The sequence below is a fragment of the Papio anubis genome, chromosome 20 (assembly GCF_008728515.1).
Source record: "Papio anubis isolate 15944 chromosome 20, Panubis1.0, whole genome shotgun sequence".
Classification (NCBI taxonomy): domain Eukaryota; kingdom Metazoa; phylum Chordata; class Mammalia; order Primates; family Cercopithecidae; genus Papio; species Papio anubis.
Window position 1 is genome coordinate 39687689 of NC_044995.1, and position 24319 is coordinate 39712007.

Consider the following 24319-nt stretch of genomic DNA (forward strand, 5'->3'; position numbering starts at 1 on the left):
GTCTTTCTGCTCTCTTCTTTGTGGCCTCATAAATTCTCTGCTAAACAAGGACATTTCTGAATGTCAGGTGGGCTTAACTCTAGAAGTCAGTTTCTTCCCTCTTTCAGTGCTGCTGGCTTAGTTTGCTAATTTTTCCAAAGATGGGTGAGGATCGTGATGATACTTTGTTAGCATTAGCCTTTTGTAAGCCCCTGCCCTTTTAGTTTGTGTTTGTTCGTGTTTTGACAATGCATTTCCTGCAAATGCCATGAGCTAAAGAAGCAGGAAACAAACTCAGGCTGGGGCAGTAAGTGGCTCATGCCCGTAATTCCAGTAATTCTGGGAAGCCGAGGGTGGACTCCACGCAGGCCAGCTATCACACCATCCCTGGCTAACCCCGTGAAACTCGCCTCACTAAAAAAAAAAAAAATCAGCTTTAGTGGTGGTGGCACTTGAATTGAAGCTGAGGTCCGAGGAAACTCTACTTGAACTGGAGAGGGTGCAGTGATTTCTTGCACCCACACCACCCAGCCCTAGTGAGCTTGGTATCCCTAATCCCCAAAAACCACCAATCTCCAGCTGCTTCATGGATAGTTCAGGCCGTGGTATCTCAACAACAGGCATGCTTTAAAACTCTGCTTCCGCCTTCACTTTCTGCCTAACGGATCCTAGAGATTAGCCAGTGCTGAAAATGAAGGTGTTCTTAGGTCTGTGATGTTAGCTGTGGGTTTTTAATAGATGCCTTATAGCAGGTTGAGGAAGTTCCTTTCTATTCCTAGTTTACTGAGTGTTTTCATTGTGAAGATGTTGAACTTTGTCAAGTGCATTTTATTTGTATATTCTACATATTAACACCTTGGCAGTTATGTGATTTGCAAACATTTTCTGCAATTCCATGGGCTGCCTTTTCACTGTGTTCATGGTATCCTCTGAGGGACAGAAGTTTTTAACTTTGAAGTCAAACTTGTCTATTCTTCCTTTTGGTGACTGGGCGTGTGTTGTATCTAAGAAATCATTGCCAAATTCAATTTTATGAAATTCCTCCCTCCATGTATTCTTCTAAGAGTAGTTTAGTTTAAGTCCGTGACTCATTTTGATTTCATTTTTGTATATGGTGTAGAGTAAGGGTCCAGCTTCATACTTCTCCATGTCAAGATTGTTTTCCCAGCACCACTTTTTGCAATAACTTCCTTTTCCCACTGAATGAACCTGGTACCTTACTGAAAATCATTTAATCATATATGTGAGGATATCTTCTGAGTTCTCTATTCCACTGATGTATCTTCTATCCTTGTGCCAGTACTACAGTGTTTTATCTATTGTATATTTAAGTTTAAAAAAGAAGAGTGAGACTTCCAAATTTGTTCTTTTTTGTTTTTTTTGAGATGGAGTCTCGCTTTGTCACCCAGGCTGGGGTGCAGTGGTGCAATCCTGGCTCACTGCAACCCACACCTCCTGGGTTCAAGCAATTCTCCTGCCTCAGCCTCCTGAGTACCTAGGACTACAGGCATACACCACCATGCCTGGCTAATTTTTTTTAGATAGTGCCTCACTCTGTCGCCAGGCTGGAGTGCAGTGGCGCGATCTTGGCTCACTGCAACTTCCACCTCCCGGACTCAAGCGATCTCCTGCCTCAGCCTCCCAAGTACAGGCGTGTGTCACCACACCCAGCTAATTTTTGTATTTTTAATAGAGACGGGGTTTCACCATGTCGGCCAGGATAGTCTCAATCTCTTGACCTCATGATCTGCCCACCTCGGCCTCCCAAAGTGCTGGGATTACAGGCATGAGCCACCGCACCCGGCTCAGCTAATTTTTAAAAATGTTTTTAGTAGAGACAGAGTTTCACCATGTTGACCAGGCTGGTCTCAAACTCCTGACCTCAAGTGATCTGTCTGCCTTGGCCTCCCAAAGTGCTGGGATTACAGGCATGAGCCACTGCACCTGGCTTGTTCTTCTTCATCAATTGTTTTGTCTATTTGGGGTTCCTAGAGATTCCCTATGAATTTTAGGATGGGCATTTCTATTTGTTTTTTTAAAAAATTCATTGGTGCCAGGCACGGTGGCTCACACCTGTAATCCCAGCACTTTGGGAGGCCAAGGCAGGTGAATCATCTGAGGTCAGGAGTTCAAGACCAGCCTGGCCAATATGGTGAAACCTCATCTCTACTAAAATAAAAAAGCCGGGCATGGTGGCATGCACCTGTAGTCCCAGATACTTGGGAGGCTGAGACTTGAGAATTGCTTGAACCCAGGAGGTGGAAATTGCAGTGAGCTGAGATCACGCCACTGCACTCCAACCTGGGGGATAGAGTGGAGTGAGACTGTCTCTCCAAAAAAAAAAAAAAAAAAGGTCATTGGTATTTGGATAGGAATTGCATTGACTTTCTAGACTATCTTCAGTAGTATTGATATCTTAATATTAAATCTTAAAATCTATGAATGTCTTTCTATTCATTTATATCTTTAATTTCTTTCAGCAACATTTTATAGTTTTCAGTGTACAAGTCTTTTGCTGCCTTTGTTATTGTTCATGGTATTGTTTCCTAATTTCCTTCTCAGATTATATGTTGTTAGTATGTATAAATGAGAAGTATGTATAAATGATTTTTCTTTAAGGGATGGGGTCTCACTATGTTGTCCAGGCTGGAGTGCAGTGGCTATTCACAGGAGCAATTATAGTGTACTACAGCCTTGAACTCCTGGGCTCAAGCGATCCTCCTGACTTAGTCTGCAAAGCAGCTTGGACTACAGGCTCATGCCACCACACCCAGTTGAAACTGACTTTTTCATGTTGATTTGGTATCCTGCAACTTTGCGGAATTTGTTAGTTCCAACCATTTTGGGGTGTTCTATGTGTGTGTGCATATGCACAATCTTTAGGATTTTCTACCTATAAGATTTGTTTCATCTGTGGACAGAGATAATTTTATTTTTTCCTTTTCGGTTTGGATGCATTTCTTTTTCTTGCTTAATCATTCTGTGTAGGACTTCCAATAGTGCATTGAGGCAAGTGGTGAAAGCAGGTATCCTGTTTTGTTCTTGATCTTAGTGAAAAAGTTTTTTGTATTTCACCACTGACTATAATGTTTCTGTGGCTTTTTAATGTATGGCTTGTATTATATCAAGGTAGTTTCTTTCTAGCTCAAGTTCTGTGTTTTTATCATGAATGGGTTTTGTATTTTGTCAAATGCTTTTTCTACATCTACATTGAGATGGTTGTGCTGTATTACTTTTTTTTTTTTTGAGACAGAGTTTTGCTCTGTCTGGGCTGGAGTGCAGTGGCGTGATCTCAGCTCACTGCAAGCTCCACCTCCCGGGTTCATGCTATTCTCTTGCCTCATCCTCCCAAGTAGCTGGGACTACAGGTGCCCACCACCACACTCGGCTAATTTTTTGTATTTTTAGTAGAGACGGGGTTTCACTGTGTTAGCCAGGATGGTCTCAATCTCCTGACCTTGTGATCCACCGGCCTCAGCCTCCCAAAGTGCTGGGATTACAGGTGTGAGCCACCGTGCCTGGCCACTATTTTTATGTGTTGAACCATCCTTGCATTTTAGAGATAAATCTCACTTGGTCATGGTGTGTAATCTTTTAATATGCTGCTGAATATGGTTTGCTAGTATTTGAGAATTTTTGTATCATATTCACAAAGGACACTTATCTGTAGCTTTCATTCCTGTAGTGTCTTTTCTTTGGTGTTAGTGTAATTTGGGCCTCATAAAATGAGTTTGGAAGTGTTCTCTTAGTTTTTTTAAGTTTGGGGAAGATGGGTATTAATATTTTAAATGTTTGGTAGATCTTAGCAGTAAAACTCTTTGGTCTTAGGTTTTTACTGGTTTTTGTTTTGTTTTTGTTTATTACTACAACAGTCTCCTAGAACTGAAGATCTGTTCAGATTTTCTGTTTCTTCATGACAGTCTATGTACATTGTGTTTGTAGACATCTGTCCACTTCATCAGTGTTACCCAACTTATTTCTGTACCCTTAGACTTCTTTAAGTAAAAGGTCTGAGGCATAGTTTTTTCGTTGTGTTCTGCTGTTATTATGGTATATATTCTGCTGCTATGGATGTGGTGATCAGGTGTGGGACTATGGGAAGCATTTCATGGACCTATGATTTGACCTCATTTGTAGGAAGCCTGTGTCCCTGTGTTGTGACGCTTTAAAGTATTTCTCCCTCACTTCTGCTTAGTTGAGGCAAAAAAGAGGGGGATGGAATTAGGTATTTCCTTTACCCCAAGAGGTTTGCCTGTGGTAAAATCTCAATTCGGTTTTTGAGAAATAGTTTCTTTTGAAGGTAGGTCTTGTTAAGAATAGAATTCTCTGGGCATATTGCAAAATAGTGGCAGGGTGCTTCGGAAGGCAGGGGCAGGAGGATCACTTGAGGCTAGGAGTTTTAGACCAGCCTGAGAAGCACAGCCGACCTCATCTCCAAACAAATGAATAATAAATAAAAATAAATAATAAATTGATAGCTAGAGAGATTATTGCTTGATGGATGGATGGGCCTTATTTCATTAAAATGAAAAGGCTTATTGCTGTTTTCCTTGCCTCAGTACATTTCATACATGCTAGTGTTTAAGGCTGTGTGCCATCCAATTCCCTCATCCATTCCAATAGTTACGGTGCTTGAGCTTCTTCAGGGTTTTTGTTTGCTCTTGGGAAAAATATTGCTCCGATAGTCTTTAAGCACAAATGCACAATAAACTACCTAGAGAAAAATTACTGGGCTGTAGATTATGGTAAAGTTCAAATTACATGAAATAGCAATGGAATGTATCTATTGACCCCCACTCCTTCATTCATGCATACCTATTTATTTTCTATGTCATTGCCACTAGGATTCTCAAATTGACTAATTTTCATCCTTCTAATCAATGAGAAATGTCATCTAGTTGACATTTTATTTGGCTATTTCCTCATTACTGTGGAAATGGCTATTTTTTCATACATGGTCTTTCATTTTCAGATAAGTATTTTCTTTATTTTCCCATGTTTTAATCTTGTGTTTGTTTTTACTCTACAAATTAATCCTTTTATATTGCATGTACTGCAGGTATTTTTCTCCTACTTTGTTGTTAGTCTTTTACCTTCCTACTTTTAATTTATTTAAATTTATCACTCTGTTCCTTCATTGCTTACTCTTTTTTTAATTTTTATTCTTATTTTTATTTATTTATTTTTTTTGAGATGGAGTCTTGCTGTGTTGCCAGGCTGGAGTGCAGTGGCAGGATGCCGGCTCACTGCAAGCTCCACCTCCTGGGTTCACGCCATTCTCCTGCCTCAGCCTCTGGAGCAGCTGGGACTACAGGCACCTGCCACCATGCCCGGCTAATTTTTTGTAGTTTTAGTAGAGACAGGGTTTCATTGTGCTAGCCAGGATGGTCTTGATCTCCTGACTTCGTGATCCGCCTGCCTTGGCTTCCCAAAGTGCTGGGATTACAGGCATGAGCCACCACACCTGGCCCCAACCAATCTTTTGTGCCCTATGTAAATCAGACACTGCCTCCTCAAGCTCATCTATAAAACTGTCTGCATTTCACTGTGGAAGCAGTAACCCACTTCTCTGGGACCCTTCTCTCTGCAGCAGAGAGAGCTCATCTCTTTCACCTATTAAACTTCTGCTCAGAACCTCACTCTTCGTGTGGTCCATGCCCTAGTTTTCCATGGCCGTGAGACAGTGACACCGCTTCAGTGTGAACTCTCATGAACTGAGTCTAGATCCCCAGTGCTGTCCGTCTCACCTGTCCTCCTCTACACATATCTGGGATATGTCACGGCTCTTTGAAGATGTGGCTGTGAACTTCATCCAGGAGGAGTGGGCTTTGCTGGATTTTTCCATGAAGAATCTGTAGAGATGTGATGAGGGAAGCCATCAGCACCTGTCTTCTATAGGTGAGGATAATATTTTTTCCTTTAGTCAATTAGAGAACAAGTGCTTCTTGGCCATCAGTGCTATTCCAAAATTTGGAATGTGGAAAGGGGTATTTTGTTGAATTGATCAAGCATGGCTACAGTGCACAGTGAACCTACAATCCAGTAATTCTTCCATACTTTCTAAATGATAATGAGTTTTCTTGGTCTACATTTTAGGAAACAAATGGGAAAACCAGAACATTAAAGATCAACAGAAAAACTCTGGGAGAAATCTAAGGTGATTTGCACTCAAAAGAGGAAAAAAAAAGTCCCTTGAGGGGATCTTTGCATGTTACCAGTTTTTAAAACAAAATTTTCAACAAAAATATATACTTAATGTAACATAGATGTTGAAGTATTTATAAAACACTTGGAAACAGAACTAAGAAACTTCATACATGGATATTATTATTTTTATAATAGCTATGGGGGAGCCTTGTTGCAGAGTAATCAGTGCATTTACTTTCAAACAATTCATACATGGCAGAAAACCTGCACCTTCTGTGATACTGGTAGCAATGTATGTTCAAAACCTATTAATGAATATAAGTCTAATTAATGAACCACTAATAATGGGCTTGTCATTTTTTTTTTTTTTTAAGACCGAGTCTCACTCTGTCACCCAGGCTGGAGTGCAGTGGCGCCATCTCAGCTCACTGCAACCTCCGCCTCCTGGGTTCAAGCGATTCTCCTGCCTCAGCCTCCTAAGTAGCTGGGATTACAGGCATGCACCACCACGCCCGGCTAATTTTTGTATTTTTAGTAGAGACAGGGTTTTACCATGTTGGTCAGGCTGGTCTCAAACTCCTGACCTCATGATCCACCCACCTCGGCCTCCCAAAGTGCTGGGATTACAGGTGTGAGCCACTGCACCTGGCCAGGTTTGTCATTTTTTACAGAAGTCATTACATTAGAAAAATTGTGAAAGTAGGGTAGTTGTTGTGGAGAAACCTTCAGCTAGATTCCAAATCTCAATGTGTTTAAGTCATGCTCTTCTTTGGTTCTGTGACCATATTTATAATGTACACTTTGAAGTATTTTTCTATTAAATCTGCTATCTGTTCTCACAGGCAGTTTCTATTGTCAGCTTTTCTTTTCTTTCTTTTTTCCTTTTTTTTTTTTTCTGATGTATGGGCTGTACTTGTTGCAAATTGGACATTTTTGATAACATACTGAACCTTCTCAGAGTACGTTCAATTTCTCCAGGCCTTGTTATTGTTATTTGCTTTATTTTGTTTAGTGACCGACTGGACTATTTTGGTGAAGTCTATTTCTGTAATAGTTAAAGAGGAAAGAAACACAGCTTGATGGTTAAAGATAGGTTTATTTTAGAAATAACCTGAGAGGGGCTTCTGGCCAATTTTGGTCAGAAGCACTTTTTCTTACAGACTAAGAGTACATATTGGTTTTAGGGTGAGGGGGCTTATTACAAGCTTGGAATGTCTCTGGGCGGAGGGGAGGTTATTTGGGGGCAGACATCTTTCTGGCCGGAGGGGGGTTTCTCGGGGCTGGCATCTTCCCAGCCAGAGTAGGGGTTATCTTGGTGCATGTCTCTGGTCAGGGAGGAGTCTGGAATGTATTTGGTCAGAGATTTTATTTGTGGTTTATGGTCATGCTGACCTTAGCCATTAAGCTGATACCCTTTGGATTTAGGCAGCTTTCGATTAAGGTGAATTTTAAAATGAGGTGCTTGCCCACGATGGCACTGTTCCTGCTCTGTCAATTTCTTCCTCATAACTTTAAGCCTCTGATATTGCTCTTGAGGGAAGGGGAAGTGGCTCAGCTTTGTTTCTGCCTGCAGTCATCCTGGGATGACAATGGTATGGTGGGAATCTCTTCTTCTCTTGGACAGCCCTCAGATGTTAAACTGTACTAACTGCTGGTTGATGGCTCTATTGTTCTCAAAAAAGTCCAGGGACAAATTTGCCCTGTAAATCCAAGTATGTTTTCTCTCCTTTCTAAGAATACTGTCTGAGATCAGCATTTAATAGTTGTTTGTTTATATGCCTCACGGACTCCTCCCTAACAGTGTTTTTTCCTGGTTTTCTCCACAAATTAGCTGGCCTACAGTGCAGGCAGTATCTTCATTAAATCCACGAATTTCCTGTGAATTGTTTTTCACCTCCATTTCCACTGCATCAAGGATGGAGTGCCCTTTGGCTTAAGTGTCTCATGATCTGTTGCAATTGAAGTTAATTCTTAGGGAAGAGGTTAGGAGCTGTTTCATAGCTTGCTTCTCTTCTACCTCCAGGCAAAATATGACAGGGCTCTGAAGCTTGGGTAGGAACACTGGCAAGCTGCTTTCTGAATAATCCTCTCTTTTTGGGAACTGAGTGTTCAGTGGTGGGGAGGGACAGCAGCCTGATGTCCTCTTGGCCTGTGTCCTGGTATGGATCCACCACCTCTACAAGCTGAGGCAAAGTTGGTCAGTGTCCTAGCAGTCTGAGCGCACCATGCTCACAAACCATGTCCCCACTTTTCAAACATACACACACAGGATGTAATCTCAGTAATGGGTAGGTGGAGGTAAGATGAGAAAAGTTGAAGTTCTGCCCTTCCTAGAAAAAAGCTTTCTGACTAGAGGCTGGGTGACTGAGCAGAAGCATCAACATCATAGACAAGCATCTCATTTTAAAAGTCGCCTTAATCAAAAACTGCCTAAATCCAAAGGGCATCAGCCTAATGGCTATCTCCAACCAGAAACATTCCAAACTCTTCCCTGACCAGAGATATGCTAGCCCCAAGATAACCCCCCTCTGCCCAGAGACATTCCAACCCCGCCATAAATTTCTCCCCCACACAGAAACATTCCAAGCTTGTAATAAGCCCCCTCACCCTAAAACCAATATACACTCAGTCTGTAAGACAAAGCACTTCTGACAGAAATCACCCAGAAGCCCCTCAGGTTTTTTCTAAAATAAACCTGTCTTAAGACAGTCAAGCCGCATTTCGTGTTTCTTTCCTCTTACTCTTATATTTGGTGCCGAAACCCAGGATGGGTGCTGGGGACAGAGGCTCTCTTGCAATCCAGGAAGCAGTGGGCAATGGCAGCTCGTCCTGAGTTAATTCCTGGATCCTGAAGGTCTCTGGCCACCACTCCGTCTTTTCTTTGTTCGTTTTTCTCTCATCCTCCCTTTTTTCTCTCTCTCTCCCTTGTGCAGCTGCAGTCCAAGAGGCCAACTGGAACATCAACATGAGACACTAATCCAGCTGACTGGTAAGAGCTGCCCTCCCCTGGCCTTCTCACGGTACCCAGAAAAAGTCAGGTCTGCTGTCTTGGTCCTCAGAGGACCAGTGGGACTAAGCCAGAGGAAATCTTGGGGATGCCCAGTTTCTTCTCAGCTTGACCATCCTCTTTAGAAAGAGGACTCTGGGTCTCTGTCTTTTGTCTGGGGACGCCTAGAACAAAAACAGACACCCTCGGCGGCTTCTTGCCAGTCCACATGGGTGCCAAACAATCCCATGTTCCCACACCCTCTCCCCTGTGCTGTCTCCTTCCCGACCTCACCAAACTTGGCTTAGTCTTTTATGGTAACATGGCCTGGCCCCAATACACATTAGATAATGACAACTGACGACCCGAAATGGCACCTTTAACTTCCAAATTCTCAGGAACCTTAACAACTTTATAACCAGGAAGAGCAAATGGCAAGAGGTTCTCTGTATTCACACTTTCCTCTGCTTCTACCTTAAATCCTATCTCTCCCTGTGTCAAGCTTGCACCTCTCATAAAATCTTTCTTCCTGGCTGGGCACAGTGGCTCCCATCTGTAATCCCAGCACTTTGGGAGGCCGAGGTGGGCGAATCATGAGGTCAGGAGATCGAGACTATCGTGGCTAACATAGTGAAACCCTGTCTCTACTAAAAATACAAAAAATTAGCCGGGCGTGGTGGCAGGCACCTGTAGTCCCAGCTACTCGGGAGGCTGAGGCAGGAGAATGGTGTGAATCCGGGAGATAGAGTTTGCAGTGAGCAGAGATTGTGCCACTGCACTCCAGCCTGGGCACCAGAGGAAGACTCCATCTCAAACAAAGAAACAAACAAACAAATCTTTCTTCCTAATGAAAACCCTCTCTAGGTCTCTCCCTCCTCCAAGCTATGAGTACATTCAAAAGGCTTCTCTTCATAAATCTTGCTTTCCTGGAAAAGGTTTTTTCCCAGTTAACTGAATTACTTTTCTCCACTCTGTCTTGCCACCCTTGGTGCATGTATAAAAGACCCTAAAATGGCTTCTAGTGGCCTGGGACTCCTCGGGAAAACAGAAAAGGCACCACAATCCCATTTTGGGGAAAATCTGTTTTCTTTACGGAACCCCTGGAATTAAAGGTAAGTACCTCTCAAAGTCTTTGTCTTCCAGCTCTACTTGTTTATTAGGCCCTGGAAACTGTTTTCCTAGCTCTTTTCTTAAAGGACCCCACCCAAAGGCCAATAAGTCAATTGGGAAATGAGCAGAAAAAAAATCTTGTAACTATTAAATCTTCTGGTTGTCTTTGTGGCTATATGTGTGTTATGTGTGCAATGTCTATTAAAAGAATTCTAATTGGCAAAAAAATAAGTGCTTAAATATTTTTAAGGGAAAAGTAAAAGCTGTGGGATCTTTCAGTTCACGTGATTTTAATCTTTAAAACTTACTGGTACAGTAAAGTTAGAAGTGTCTTAAGAGTTGCCAGCATACATTTTCGTTTGCATTTATTAATCAAGCAATTTCATTTTTATCTCTGCCAAATACTATAAGGTATCAAAACAAAACTATGACTCAACCCAAACAAAATAATCTTTAATTTAATAAATGAAACATTAATATTTGTTTAATGAAAATAGCTACATCCTAAGATTTTCATTTAATGAAAATCCTACATCCTAAGCCGTTTAATATCCTAACTTCTACTCTTATGGCCTTAGGCAGTCTAGTCCACAGGCGTGAAGGAAGTTTGTTTTGGGAAAGGACTGTTATCTTTGATATTAAAGGAATTTATATTTTAAAATGTTATATGGTAAATTTTTGTCCAAAGTAAATTAACTGGTTGTTTATTTCCAACAAGTCAGAAAGTTGAGGCATGTCAGATTGTCTGTGAAAGGCAAGAAAAATTTTATAAATGGAATTTATGCAAGAAATATACAATTTAAAAGTGATTAGGCCTCCTGACTGCTTTATAAAATGCCCCCTATAACTCTTACCTGTACAACTTGCCTGCTTTACAGCTAGGTAAAACTTAGGACACACAGAATTAATGCTGGACTAACACAGACTTTATCTGCACTTCTGTGTAGGTCCTAGGCTCTACACCTAGTACATAATTAAAATCCCAAACTTACCAAGGTGTTCAACAAAAGTTTGCTAAAAGTTAATTATGTGGAAAGTGTGTAAGGAAAGTAAAATTACTTTTAGTAAAAAGATTATAAGAAGGCATGAGATTGTGGATTTTTATCTACATTAAAAAGTTAAAGAATTGTTTTGAAGGTTTAAGCAAGTTTTGGAAGGTTTAATTGTAAAGGAAATTCTGTGTAAACATATTGGCTAAAGTTGAAGGGGTAGCATCCAGTTTTTCTGTAAATTGAGCATTAAAATAAAAGCACAATGGGTTTATCTTAAAGCACTAACCTGCTCTTTAACAAAATATAAAGGGTTAAAAAAGGTCTATAAAAATCTTACCTTATGGTCAAACATTAAAATTGAGTAAATGCATCTACAAGGTTTTATTAAAAATGGAGTTTAATATTAATAGTGCACTAATATAAAGGTAAAATTTGGTGTATTTTGGTATAAAATCATACAGGAAGCATTGTCAAATACAAAATGGTGTTTGGCTTTCTTTGGGTTATATTTGTATAAATGTTACTGGTATGTGTTCCAAAGTTAGGGAGACTCCTACAATTCTGACATACCTTAGTGTACCTTATAAGTAATAATTCTAATTGTTATGTTAAAATTATTGTGTGCCACAGAGGTAACAGATATCCTTGTCAATTGCGTCTTTATGGCTATTCTAAAACTTTTTTTCTGAGACAGATTTTCACTCTTGTCGCCCAGGCTGGAGTGCAATGGCACGATCTTGGCTCACTGCAACCTCCGCCTCCTGGGTTCAAGTGATTCTCCTGCCTCAACCTCCAGAGTAGCTGGGATTACAGGTGCACACCACCACACCTGGCTAATTTTTGTATTTTTAGGAGACACAGAGTTTCACCATGTTGGCCAGGCTGGTCTGAAACTCTTGACCTCAGGTGATCCGCCAGCCTTGGCCTCCAAAAGTGCTGGGACTACAGGCGTGAGCCACCACGCCCAGCCTAATCCTAAAACTTTTTGTCATCCATAAACAATTGTTGTCTTGTTTTGGTCCTTTTTAAAAAGTTGGTTTTATAATCAGCTATAAAGGTCTAACAGGTGCCCTTGAATGCAGGTTTCTGATAACTTTGAAAATTGTTATATCAGACTAGAGGAAAACGTTCAGAACTCTTAAAAAACTAAAATGTTAATATCAATCAGGACAGGAATTAACTGCATGAACTAAACTGTAGGAGACTGGAGTGATTTTTTTTTTTTTTTTTTAAGACAGAGTCTTGTCCTGTAGCCCAGGCTGGAATGCAGTGGCGTGATCCCGGCTCACTGCAGCCTCCTCCTGGGTTCAAGCAATTCTCCTGTCTCAGCCTCCCAAGTAGCTGGGATTACAGGTACATGCCACCACGCCTGGCTAATTTTTGTATTTTTAGTAGAGATGGGGGTTCACCATGTTACCCAGCTGGTCTTGAACTCCTGACCTCAGGTGATCCACCCACCTCGGTCTCCCAAAGTGCTGGGAGTTTACAGGCATGAGCCTGTACAGGGATTACAGGCATGAGCCACCACACCCAGCCTGGAGTGATCTTTTTAACGTATTGCTTAAAATATTGCTAATCCTTTGTTTTGCTTTTCAAAGTCCAAGAATATTTTCTTTTGAGCTATTGACAGCTTTTAACAATTTAGTATGCTTCCATGAACAAAATTTGGAGCATACTTGTTTCTCTCTACCTGATTTTCTCCAGAATTTGGGAACTATCTGTAAGTATTCGTAAGTTATGGTAGTATAGTTATTTGCATAAGTGCAACCAAGAATCTGTTTTCTTTTGTAACAGGACACAATTGGAAAAACTGGTTATTTTACCAAGGCTTTGCCTGGAATGGTGTGCCTTCCTTCAAGCAATCAAATTTGACTTATGGAGCCAATAAAGCCCTTGGAAAGCTGGCCTCAGATTTTGTGTACACAGTCCCTGTACAGGGTTTCTGATCTGTGGTAAGTAAAGAATGTCACATTTTGACAGGCCAGGAGTCCCAAGTTATCTTGGAACCTCAAGAGGAGAGGAATTCACCCAACTCATAGGTATTCAATGGTACAAATCCATGGCTGGGCTTGCCTTTAAAAAGGTCTTATCTCAGATTCCTTCTACGAAACAAAGTTCCATCAAAGCCAATTTAAAGGGCCTATGTAACAAATAATTATTCTTGCTCCACTGTATGCAAATAACTAAGCCAAGTATAATAAAGAAACTCAGTCCTACTAGCATGATTTGTCTTTTAATGAAAATAGTAAACTTGAGAGAGAAAATTATGCTTCAAAAACGATAGCACACCTGTTGTTAAATTCTAGTGTTGCCCAATGTTTTTCAAATCTTGCTATTTTCTATTTAAATTAAATTCTAATTTTTCTGGCTACAAGTTTCCAAAATAGCTGTGCTTTCTAAAAGCCCTATAAACTGAAAACTTGATGTTTCAGCAGGCTCTGCCTCTAAGCCCCCTGACTCTCACAGGAGGAAATAAATAGGAAATCTTAAGCTAAAAATCATTAAAAAATAAGTAACCAACTGAGAATTACTCATCCTATTCAGTCTCACCCCTACCTCATCAAATACTTTTATCATTCCTACCTCTGTTTTTAAGTCAAATATTAACTTTTTAATGAAAATTATTTACTATGCCACCCTTGTGGGAATTGCTTTACTCACTCTACTATTTGCAGTAGGACTATATACTATAGCACCCTCAGGGTAAAATATCAGACATAGAATCTCAATTACTATAGCATTTTGCTTAATTATTATCCTCATAGCAGGAATAATGGTTACTAGCAGAAAATAACACATGGGCCTTTCCAAACCAGCACCTCTGCTCTCATTAGGTAAGGAATGTTGTTTCTATATCAGCCAATCGGACCTAGTAAAAAGCGCTATAAAAAAAAGTTACAGAAAAAGCTAAGGAGTACCAAAACAAGCAAATAGATTCTTATTTGTTTGGGAACAAAATCATAGCATGGGTCATCCCATTCCTGGGCCCTCTCCTAATAATATGCCTAATTATGGGACTACTGTTCTTACCCTGCCTAATTAACCTTTTTCAAAGATTTTTTAAACTGACAGGATCATGGCCATTTCACAGACAACTATCCAAAAACATCTACAGACAGCACTGCTCCTATAGTCAACCCAAAACCAGGGAATTCTCCGTCCCCTCATCAGCAGGAAGTAGCCAGAAAGAACATGCCGCCCCTCATCCTTTTTATAACTATAAGGTCTGGATTGATGGCAGGAGCATCACCATCATGGATAAGCACCTCATTTTAAAATTCACCTTAATCAAAAACTGCCTAAATCCAAAGGGCATCAGCCTAATGGCTAAGGTCAGCATGACCATAAACCACACATAACGTCTCCAACCAAAAACATTCCAGACACCTCCCACAGAGACATGCAACCTCGGGATAACCCCTGTCCTGCCAGAAAGATGTCACCCCCAAGATAACCGCCCCTCTGCCCAGAACATTCCAACCCCACCATAAACTTCTCCCTCACACAGAAACATTCTAAGCTTGTAATAAGCTCCCTCACCCTAAAACCAATATATGCTCTTAGTCTGCTAGGAAAAGTGCTCCTGACTGAAATCAGCCAGAAGCCTCTCTCAGGTCTTTTCTATAATAAACCTGTCTTTGACTATCAAGCAGTGTTTGGTGTTTCTTTCCTCCTTTTTTGTTTTTTTAAAGACAGAGTCTCACTTTGTTGCCCAAGCTGGAGTGCAGTGGTGCGATCTCAGCTCACTGCAACCTCCACCTCCCGGGTTCAAGTGATTCTCCTGTCTCAGCTTTCTGAGTAGCTGGGATTACAGGCACACACTGCCATGCCTGGCTAATTTTTTGTATTTTTGTAGAAACAGGGTATCACCGTGTTGCCCAGGCTGGTCTCAATCTCCTGAGCTCAGGCAGTCCGCCTGCCTCATCCTCCCAAAGTGCTAGGATTACAGGTGTGAGCCACCACGCCCAGCCTCTTTCCTCTTTAACTCTTACACTGGGGAAACAGAGAACCTTGTATCCTTGGCTACACAGTCTAGAATGGAGTGTTCACCTCACTGGGGTGAGGATGTGGGGTGCAGGATCAGAAAACAGTAAGGGTTTAAATACCATAGATTCATATTTCTCAAAGAATTTTCATAGATTCTCTTGAATAGTTTTCCTCACTGGCTGTCTGCCTTTAGAATGACTTCCAGGGGCTTTAAATGGTTGTTTTAAAGTAACTGTCACAAGTTTCTCTGGGGAGTGGGTTAGTGAAGCTCCTCATACTGTTACGCCATCCTAATGCCTTAAGATTCTGTCCATATCAAAAAATGCCCTGCAGTTTGATGTGATGGCAGTACAGCCTGTAATATCACTTACAATTTTATTTAAGAACCACATGTTTAAAATTAATTTTTTCTTTTTTTTTTTTTTTTTTTTTTTTTGAGACATGTCTCACTCTGTTGCCCAAGCTGGAGTGCAGTAGCATGATCTCAGCTCACTGCAACCTCTGCCTCACAGGCTCTAAGCCGTCTACCCACCTCAGCCTCCCAAGTAGCTGGGACTACAGGCACATGCCACCACGCCTGGCTAATTTTTAAAATTTTTGTAGAGATGGGGTTTTGCTATGTTGCCCTGGCTGGTCTCAAACTACTGAGCTCAAGTGATAAAAAAAAGTTTTGTTAACGTTTATTTTTTAAAGATTCCTAGGATAGAATACACAAACCCACATCTCACGAACATCAGGAATCATATCACAAAAAATATACATTTCTATTTATTTACCTTCTTAATAATTTCAACTTTTATTTTAGATTCAGTGGGTACATGTGCAGGTCTGTCACATGGGAACACTGTGACACTGAGGTTTGGGCTATGGATGAGCCTGTCATCCTGGCAGTGAGCACAGCACCCAACAGGCAGTCCCTCAGCCCTCACTCTCCACCATCCCTCCCCCTTCCAGCAGTCCCCAGTGTCCATTGCTCCCATCTTTATGTGCCTAACGATTTCTTATGGTTTGCAAAAACATACTGCTCATTTCATAAAACTTCTTTAGAGGACTATAACACAGAGAACTGGTTTCCTGTTAAAAATTAGTCATCTGATTTATGAACTATTAAAATATAGTTAATGCAAATTTTCTTAATCATTGTTTATAGTCAATGTTAAGATTCAAAAATTCAGCCTGAGGCTGGGCACAGTGACTCATATCTATTTGGGAGGCTCAGGCCAAAGGATCACTTGAGGCCAGTTCAAGACCAACCTGGGAAACATGGCAAGACCTTGTCTCTACAGAAAAACAAAAACAAAACAAAAAACCCTGTGTGTAAACACACACACACCCACCCACCCAAAACCCAGCCTGAGATTTAGTCTACCTGAAGGCTCACTCTTAGCATGTCCTCTAGCATTCCTGCCTAGTGGCCTCAGGTTCCCAAAGGTAACAATTTTATTACTTTGTTCAGCATTTACATAAAAAGTAATTTAAACTACATATTTTTCTTTCCTCACTGTAAAAGGCAACATGGTTTACACACTTTGCTTTTTTGTTCATTTGAAAATAAATCCTGCAGCTTTTTTCATATCCACTGGTGCCTTCCCTAATTTTTATAAAGGTTCACAAGATGATAGAAGTTGAGCCAGTTGTGGTGGCTCACATGCCTGCAGTCCCAGCGACCTGGGAGGCTGAGGTGGAAAGATCACTTGAACCCAGGATTTCAAGGCTGCAGTGAACTGTGTGCCACTATACTTCCAGCGTGGGCAACAGAGTGAGACCCTGTCTCCCCACAAAAATTTTTTAAATAAATACATTTTTTTAAAAGATGGAGGTTTATGTAGCCAGTTCTCTATTAAACATGAGTATGTTCTCACTCTTTTACTAGTCATTTCTTGCTGAAATCAAGGTGAATAGCAATTGGTACAGTCTAAAAGACTTATAAATGTGTCCTGAACTAAGGCAGTGAACAATGAGAACTGGGAAGGTAGTTAGAAAACATAGCAAAATAAATATTTGAAAGTTGTTTTTCATGCTTAAAGAATTACTTTATTTTTTTTGGTAGAGATGGGGGTCTCACTATGTTGCCCAGACTGGTCTTGAACTCCTGGCCTCAAATGATCCTCCTGCTTTGGCCTCCCAAAGTACTGGGATTACAGGTGTGAGCCACCACACCCAGCTGAATTATATTTTCGTAGTGAAATACAGCATACTTATTACAGAATGCATAGGATGTTTTATGTTTAATCATAACTGTAAAATTCTATATACTGGGCACTCAGAATGAACAGACCCTGGGCATGTCATATCTCCCAGTGCTGCTTCACTTTGACTTTGTTTCCCTCTTGTCCCCAGAGGTGACCACTGCCCGTAATTTTGTGGATATTCTTTATGGCTATACCATTATTTTTTATCACCAAGCAGTGTTTTGCTTAAGTTTGCCTCTTTTGCACTTTCTATGGAAGGAAATAATGGGTAGGTGTCTCCTTAGTTTTTGCCCCAGTTGTTTCACACATGCTGGTGTCTGAGGCTTGGGCTACCCAATTTGCTCATCCATTCCAGTATCTATAGGACTCATGATGCTTCAATTCTGTGTTTTGTTCTTATGGAAAATGCTGCTCTAATCATATTTTAAGTCCCCATGTGCCTGTGCACAGTAAATTCTCTATACATTAAAAAAAACGTGCTGGGTTGTAGATTCTGAGCAACTTTAAGACTGCCACCAAGTCCCAATGCAGTATATGAATTGACCCTCCCACCATTCTTGCATGTGTATTTAGAGAATTCCAGTGCTGCCAGTCACATGGAATGATGTATTTCTACCTATCTAGTTTGTGTCAAATGAGATCACTTTGTGATTTTTTTTTTTTTTTTTTTTTTTGAGACAGCGTCTTGCTCTGTCACCTAGGCTGGAGTGCAGTGACGTGATCTCGGCTCACTGCAACCTCTGCCATTTGAATTACCACAGAAATGAATGTTCCTTTGTTTGTATCTTTGGAAGCATTTGGTGCTATATTTTGGAGTTTAGCCATTCTGAGGTGCGTAAATGTTATAGGAATAATGAACAAAAACAGTTTCGCTTTCTGAAAAACAAGATAAGACCTTCCCTAACATACCTCAAATATTTTAAACTATAGAGAGGGAGCAGAGCTAGATGGTGGAATAGAAAGCTCCCCTGATCATCCCCCTGCAAGGACACCAAATTAACAACTATCACACAGAAAAAAACGCCTTCATAAGAACCACAAATCAGGTAAGCACTTACAGTACCTGGTTTTAACTTCATATCGCTGAAAGAGGCACTGAAGCGGTTTAAAAACAGTCCTGAATCGCCAACAGACCCCTCTCCCACCCCAGCAGCAGCGGCATCATGCACATAGCATCTCTAGGTGCTGTGGGAGGGAGATACAGCAATTGTGAGGCACTGAACTCAGTGCTGTCCTGTTACAGCAGAAAGGAAAACCAGACCCAATTCCGCTGATACCTGCCCATGGAGGGGACATTTCAACCAGCCTTAGCCAGGGAGGAATTGCTGATCCCAGTGGTCTGAACTTAAGTGCCCGCAAACCTCATCACTGAGGGCTGCAGCACTCTCTCTCTCCAAGTCAAGTTGAAAGGCAGTCTAGCCCATAAGGACTGCAACTCTTAGGTGAGTCCTAGTGCTGAATTAGGCCCAGAGACAGTGAACTGACAGGGGGCAGGGAGGGGTGGTGACATATGGCATCATCCCTCCCTTAACCCCAGGCTGCACAGCTCTCAGCTCCCAAAGAGACCCCTTCCACTTGAGGGAGGAGACAGTATCGGGGGGACTGTGTCTTACATCTCAGACACCAGTCCAGCCACAGTGGGACAGGGCACTGGTCAGAATCAGGAGGCCCCTGTTCCAGGGCCTAGCTCCCAGACATTTCTAGACACACCTTGGGCCAGAAGGGAACCTGCTGCCTTGAAGGGAAGGGCCCAGTCCTGCCAGCATTCATCGCCTGTTAATCGAAGAGCCCTTGGACCCTGAATAACCTGCAGTGATATCCAGGTACTACATCAAGGGCCTTTGGTGAGCCTGACACTTGCTGGCTTCAGGTGAGACTCAGCACATAACCAGTTGTGGTGGCTACAGAGGAAAACTCCTTCCGCTTGAAAAAAGCAGAGGGAAAAGTAAGGGGACCTTGTCTTGCACCTTAGGCACCAGCATGGCCACAGAGGGACACAGCACCAAGCAGGCTCTTGGGGCCCCTGATTCTAGAACTTGACTCTTCGATAGCATTTCTGGACCTGTCCTGGGCTAGAGGGGAGCCCACTGCCCTGAAGAGGCAGCATTCATGACAAGCTAACTTCAGAGACCTTTGGCCCTCCAGGAACATCAGCAGTAGCAGTACTCTGACAGAACTCCTTGTGGCTTGGGGCGGTGGCTATGGGGTGAGGCTCCTCTGCCTTTCCAGGGAAGAACTTGTATAGTTTGAGTGCCGGCTCAGCCAAGCTGCAACACAACAGGACACAAGGTAGACTTCTAAGGTGTTTTTACTCTAATCCCTGACTACTGGACAGCACTTCTGAACTCACCTGGGCCTTGGGGGACCTCGTCACCCTGAAAGGAAGGACACAGGCCTGGCTGGTTTTGCCATCTGCTGATTGTAGACCCCAGGGGCCTTGAGTGAACACAGGCAGTAGCCAGGGAGTGGTTACAGCAGGCCTTGGGCGAGACACAGCACTGGCTTCAGGTCTGACCCAGTGTAGTCACAGTGGTGGTGGCCACAGGGATGCTAGTGTCATTCCACCCTCAACCTTGGGTGGCTCAGAACAGAGAGACAGAGAGAAACTATGTTTGGGAGAACATAAGGAAAGAGAACAAGAGTCTGCCTGGTAATCCAGAGAATTCTCCCAGATTTTGTCTAAGATCATCAAGGCAGCACCTCTATGAGTCTGCAAGAACCACAGCATACTGGGTTTGGGGTGCCCCCTAAAGCAGATATAACTTAGATATCTGGAAAGTCTTCCCTAAGAAGGACAGCTACAAATAAGCCCAGACAGTGAAGACTACAATAAATACCTAACCCTTCTGGCCGGGCGCGGTGGCTCAAGCCTGTAATCCCAGCACTTTGGGAGGCCGAGACGGGTGGATCACGAGGTCAGGAGATCGAGACCATCCTGGCTAACACGGTGAAACCCCGTCTCTACTAAAAAATACAAAAAAAAAACTAGCCGGGCGAAGTGGCGGGCGCCTGTGGTCCCAGCTACTCGGGAGGCTGAGGCAGGAGAATGGCGTGAACCCGGGAGGCGGAGCTTGCAGTGAGCTGAGATCCGGCCATCGCACTCCAGCCTGGGCGATAGAGCCAGACTCAGTCTCAAAAAAAAAAAAAAAAAAAAAAAAAACCTAACCCTTCAATGCCCAGACACCAAAGAACATCTCCTAACATTAACACCATCCAGGAAAACATAACCTCACCAAATGAACTAAATGAGGCACCACGGACCAATCCTGGAGAAACAGATATGTGACTTTTCAGACAGAATTCAAAATAGCTGTGCTGAAGAAACTTAAAGAAATTCAAGGCCGGGCACGGTGGCTCAAGCCTGTAATCCCAGCACTTTGGGAGGCCGAGGCGGGCGGATCACGAGGTCAGGAGATCGAGACCATCCTGGTTAACACGGTGAAACCCCGTCTCTACTAAAAGAAATACAAAAAACTAGCCGGGCGAGGTGGCGGGCGCCTGTAGTCCCAGCTACTCGGGAGGCTGAGGCAGGAAAATGGCGGGAACCCGGGAGGCGGAGCTTGCAGTGAGCTGAGATCCAGCCACTGCACTCCAGCCTGGGCGACAGAGCGAGACTCCGTCTCAAAAAAAAAAAAAAGAAATTCAAGATAGCACAGAAAAGGAATTCAGAATTCTATCAGATAAATTTAACATAGAGATTGAAATAATTAAAAATTGAGCAGAAATTCTGGAGCTGAAAAATGCAACTGGCTTACTAAAGATTATATCAGACTCCTTTAATAGTAGAATTGATCAAACAAGAAAGAATTAGCTTGAAGACAGGTTATTTGGAAATATACAGTCCGGAGACAAAAGAAAAAAGAGTAAGAAACAAGCACACCTACAGGATCTAGAAGATAACCTCAAAAGGACAAATCTAAGAGTTAATTGAAGAAGAAGTAGAAAAAAGGTTGTAGAAAGTTTATTCCAAGTGATAACAGAGAACTTCCCAAACTAGAGATATATATTAGTATCCAAGTACAAGAAGGTTATAGACCATCAAGCAGATTTAACCCAAAGAAGACTACCTCAAGGCATTTCATAATCAAACTCCCACAGTTCAAGGATAAAGAAAGGATCCTAAAAAGCAGAAAGAGAAAAGAAATAACACACAATGGAGCTCCAATACATCTGGCAGCAGACTTTTCAGTGGAAACTTTACAGGCCAGGAGAGAGTGGCAATACATATTTAAAGTGCTGAAGGAAGTAACTTTTACCCTAGAATAGTATATCTGGTGAAAATATCCTTCAAGCCTGAAGGAGAAATAAAGACTTTCCCAGATAAACAAAAGCTGAGGAATTTCATCAATACCAGACCAGTCCTACAAGAAATGCTAAAGGGAGCACTTCAATCAGAAAGAAAAGGACATAAATGAGCAATAAATAATCACCTGAAGATTCAAAACTCACTAGTAATAGTAAACAGGAAAATACAGAATATTGTAACACTGTAACTGTGCTATGTAAACTACCCCCCTTTTTTTTTTTTTTTTTTTTTAGATGGAGTCTCGCTCTGTTGAAAGGATGGAGTGCAGTGGCGCGATCTTGGCTCACTGCAAACTCCAACTCCCTGGTTTAAATGATTCTCCTGCCTCAGCCTCCCAAGTAGCTGGGATTACAGGCACGCACCACCATGCCCAGAAAATTTTTGTATAGTTAGTAGAAATGGGGTTTCACCATGTTGGCCAGGATAGTATCGATCTCCTGATCTCGTGATCCACCCACCTCGGCCTCCCAAAGTGCCGGGATTACAGGCATGAGCCACTGCGTCCGGCCTGTAAACTACTCCTATCCTAAGTAGAAAGACTTAAACAGTGAACCACTCAAAAATAATAAACATAATTTTTCAAGGCATAGTACAATAAGATATAAATAGAAACAACTAAAAGTTAAAAAGGGGGTGAACAGACCAGGTGTGGTGGCTCACGCCTGTAATCCCAGCACCTTTGGGAGGCTGGGGTAGGCGAATCACCTGAGGTTGAGTTCAAGACCAGCCTAGCCAACATGGTGAAACCCCGTCTCTACTTAAAAATACAAAAAACTTAGCTGGTCAGGCACAGTGGCTCATGCCTGTAATCCCAGGACTTTGGGAGGCCGAGGTGGGCAGATCATGAGGTCAGGAAATCGAGACCACCCTGGCCAAGATGGCGAAACCCCATCTCTACTAAAAATACAAAAAATTAGCTGGGCATGGTGGTGGGTGCCTGTAGTCCCAGCTACTTGGGAGGCTGAGGCAGGAGAACTACTTGAACCTGGGAGGCAGAGGTTGCAGTGAGCTGAGATCACACCACCGCACTCCAGCCTGAGTGACAGAGCGAGACTCGGCCTCAAAAAATAATAATAAAAATAAAGAGATGGCTTCTACACATGCACACGGTTGGGCGGGCCTCCTTCCTTCTCGCTTAACCCCGCCAACATGGTGTTCAGGCGCTTTGTGGAGGTTGGCCGGGTGGCCTACGTCTCCTTTAGACCTCATGCAGGAAAATTGGTCGTGACTGTAGATGTTACTGATCAGAACAGGGCTTTGGTCGATGGACCTTGCACTCAAGTGAGGAGACAGGCCATGCCTTTCAAGTGCATGCAGCTCACTGATTTCATCCTCAAGTTTCCACACAGTGCCCGGCAGAAGTATGTCCGACAAGCCTGGCAGAAGGCAGACATCAATACAAAATGGGCAGCCACACGATGGGCCAAGCAGATTGAAGCCAGAGAAAGGAAAGCCAAGATGACAGATTTTGATTGTTTTAAAGTTATGAAGGCAAAGAAAATGAGGAACACAATAATCAAGAATGAAGTTAAGAAGCTTCAAAAGGCAGCTCTCCTGAAAGCTTCCCCCAAAAAAGCACCTGGTACTAAGGGTACTGCTGCTGCTGCTGCTGCTGCTACAGTTCCAGCAAAAAAGACGACCACGCGAGTAAGAAGGTTCCTGCCCAGAAAGCCACAGGCCAGAAGGCTGCGCCTGCTCCAAAAGCTCAGAAGGGTCAAAAAGCTCAGAAACACCTGCTCCAAAGGCATCTGGCAAGAAAGCATAAGTGGCAATCAAAAAAAGTAATAAAGATTCTTTTTGACATGTTGGCAAATGTATTTAAGCCTTTGGATTTAAAGCCTGTTGAGGCTAGAGTTAGGAGGCAGATTAATAGTAGGATTATAATAAATATTAATCAGTTCCTTAAAAAAAATAAATATATAAATAAAGAGATGAAGGACCAACAAGTGGCGATCAGTGTCTGGACAACATGCTCACGGCACCAATCCTTGTGGTCACCTTCAGAGACGTAGTTCTGACGAAACTGATGATGGTCTGGCACTCACAAAGGGGTATTAAAAGGCTTATTGCTCACATTGTTGAGATCTGGGGGAGAGCAGGGCAGACCCATCAAGCATAACTGAAATGGCCTCAGAGAGCAAAGAAAGGAGCCTGGCCTGGTTGTTTACCGTGGTTGGGGTAGAGTTGGGCACTATAAGGGCAAGTGGTTGCGTGGTTTAAATCTGTTGCCTATGACAGAGAAGGCAGCCCTTAGACTCATCAGCTTGTCCAGGTGTGGGTCACAAGAAAAAAAGGGAAGGGTGAGTCCTATGTTGTTAGCAAACATTAAATAGGGATTCCAGGCCAGGTGTGGTGGCTCACGTCTATAATCCCAGCACTTGGGGAGGCCAAGGTGGGAAGATCATTTGAGGTTAGGAGTTTGAGACCAGCCTGGCCAACATGGTGAAACCCTGTCTTTACTAAAGATACAAAAATTTGCTGGGTGTGGTGGCGCACGGCTGTAATCCCAGCTACTGAGGGGAGGCTGAGGCAGGAGAGTCACTTGAACCTGGGAGGTTGCAGTGAACCAAGATTGTGCCACTGCACTCCAGCCTGGGTGACAGAGGGAGACTCTATCTCA

General features: G+C 42.5%; 1 long non-coding RNA gene and 1 pseudogene across 3 annotated transcripts; both read left to right on the forward strand.

Moving 5' to 3' along the window:
• Nucleotides 1-5788: 5788 nt before the first annotated feature.
• Nucleotides 5789-13430, forward strand: LOC108583239. Of its 2 annotated transcripts, XR_002518898.2 has the most exons (4): nt 5789-5877; nt 9060-9115; nt 10116-10224; nt 13009-13430. It is a non-coding gene; the product is annotated as an uncharacterized LOC108583239 (long non-coding RNA). The 2 variants fall into 2 exon arrangements; XR_004180370.1 differs by lacking the exon at nt 13009-13430 and having other exon boundaries at nt 10116-11257.
• Nucleotides 13431-22824: 9394 nt separating this feature from the next.
• Nucleotides 22825-23507, forward strand: LOC101025010 (annotated as a pseudogene). The gene has a single exon (XR_640743.2). The product of XR_640743.2 is annotated as a 60S ribosomal protein L14 pseudogene (transcript).
• Nucleotides 23508-24319: the final 812 nt, after the last annotated feature.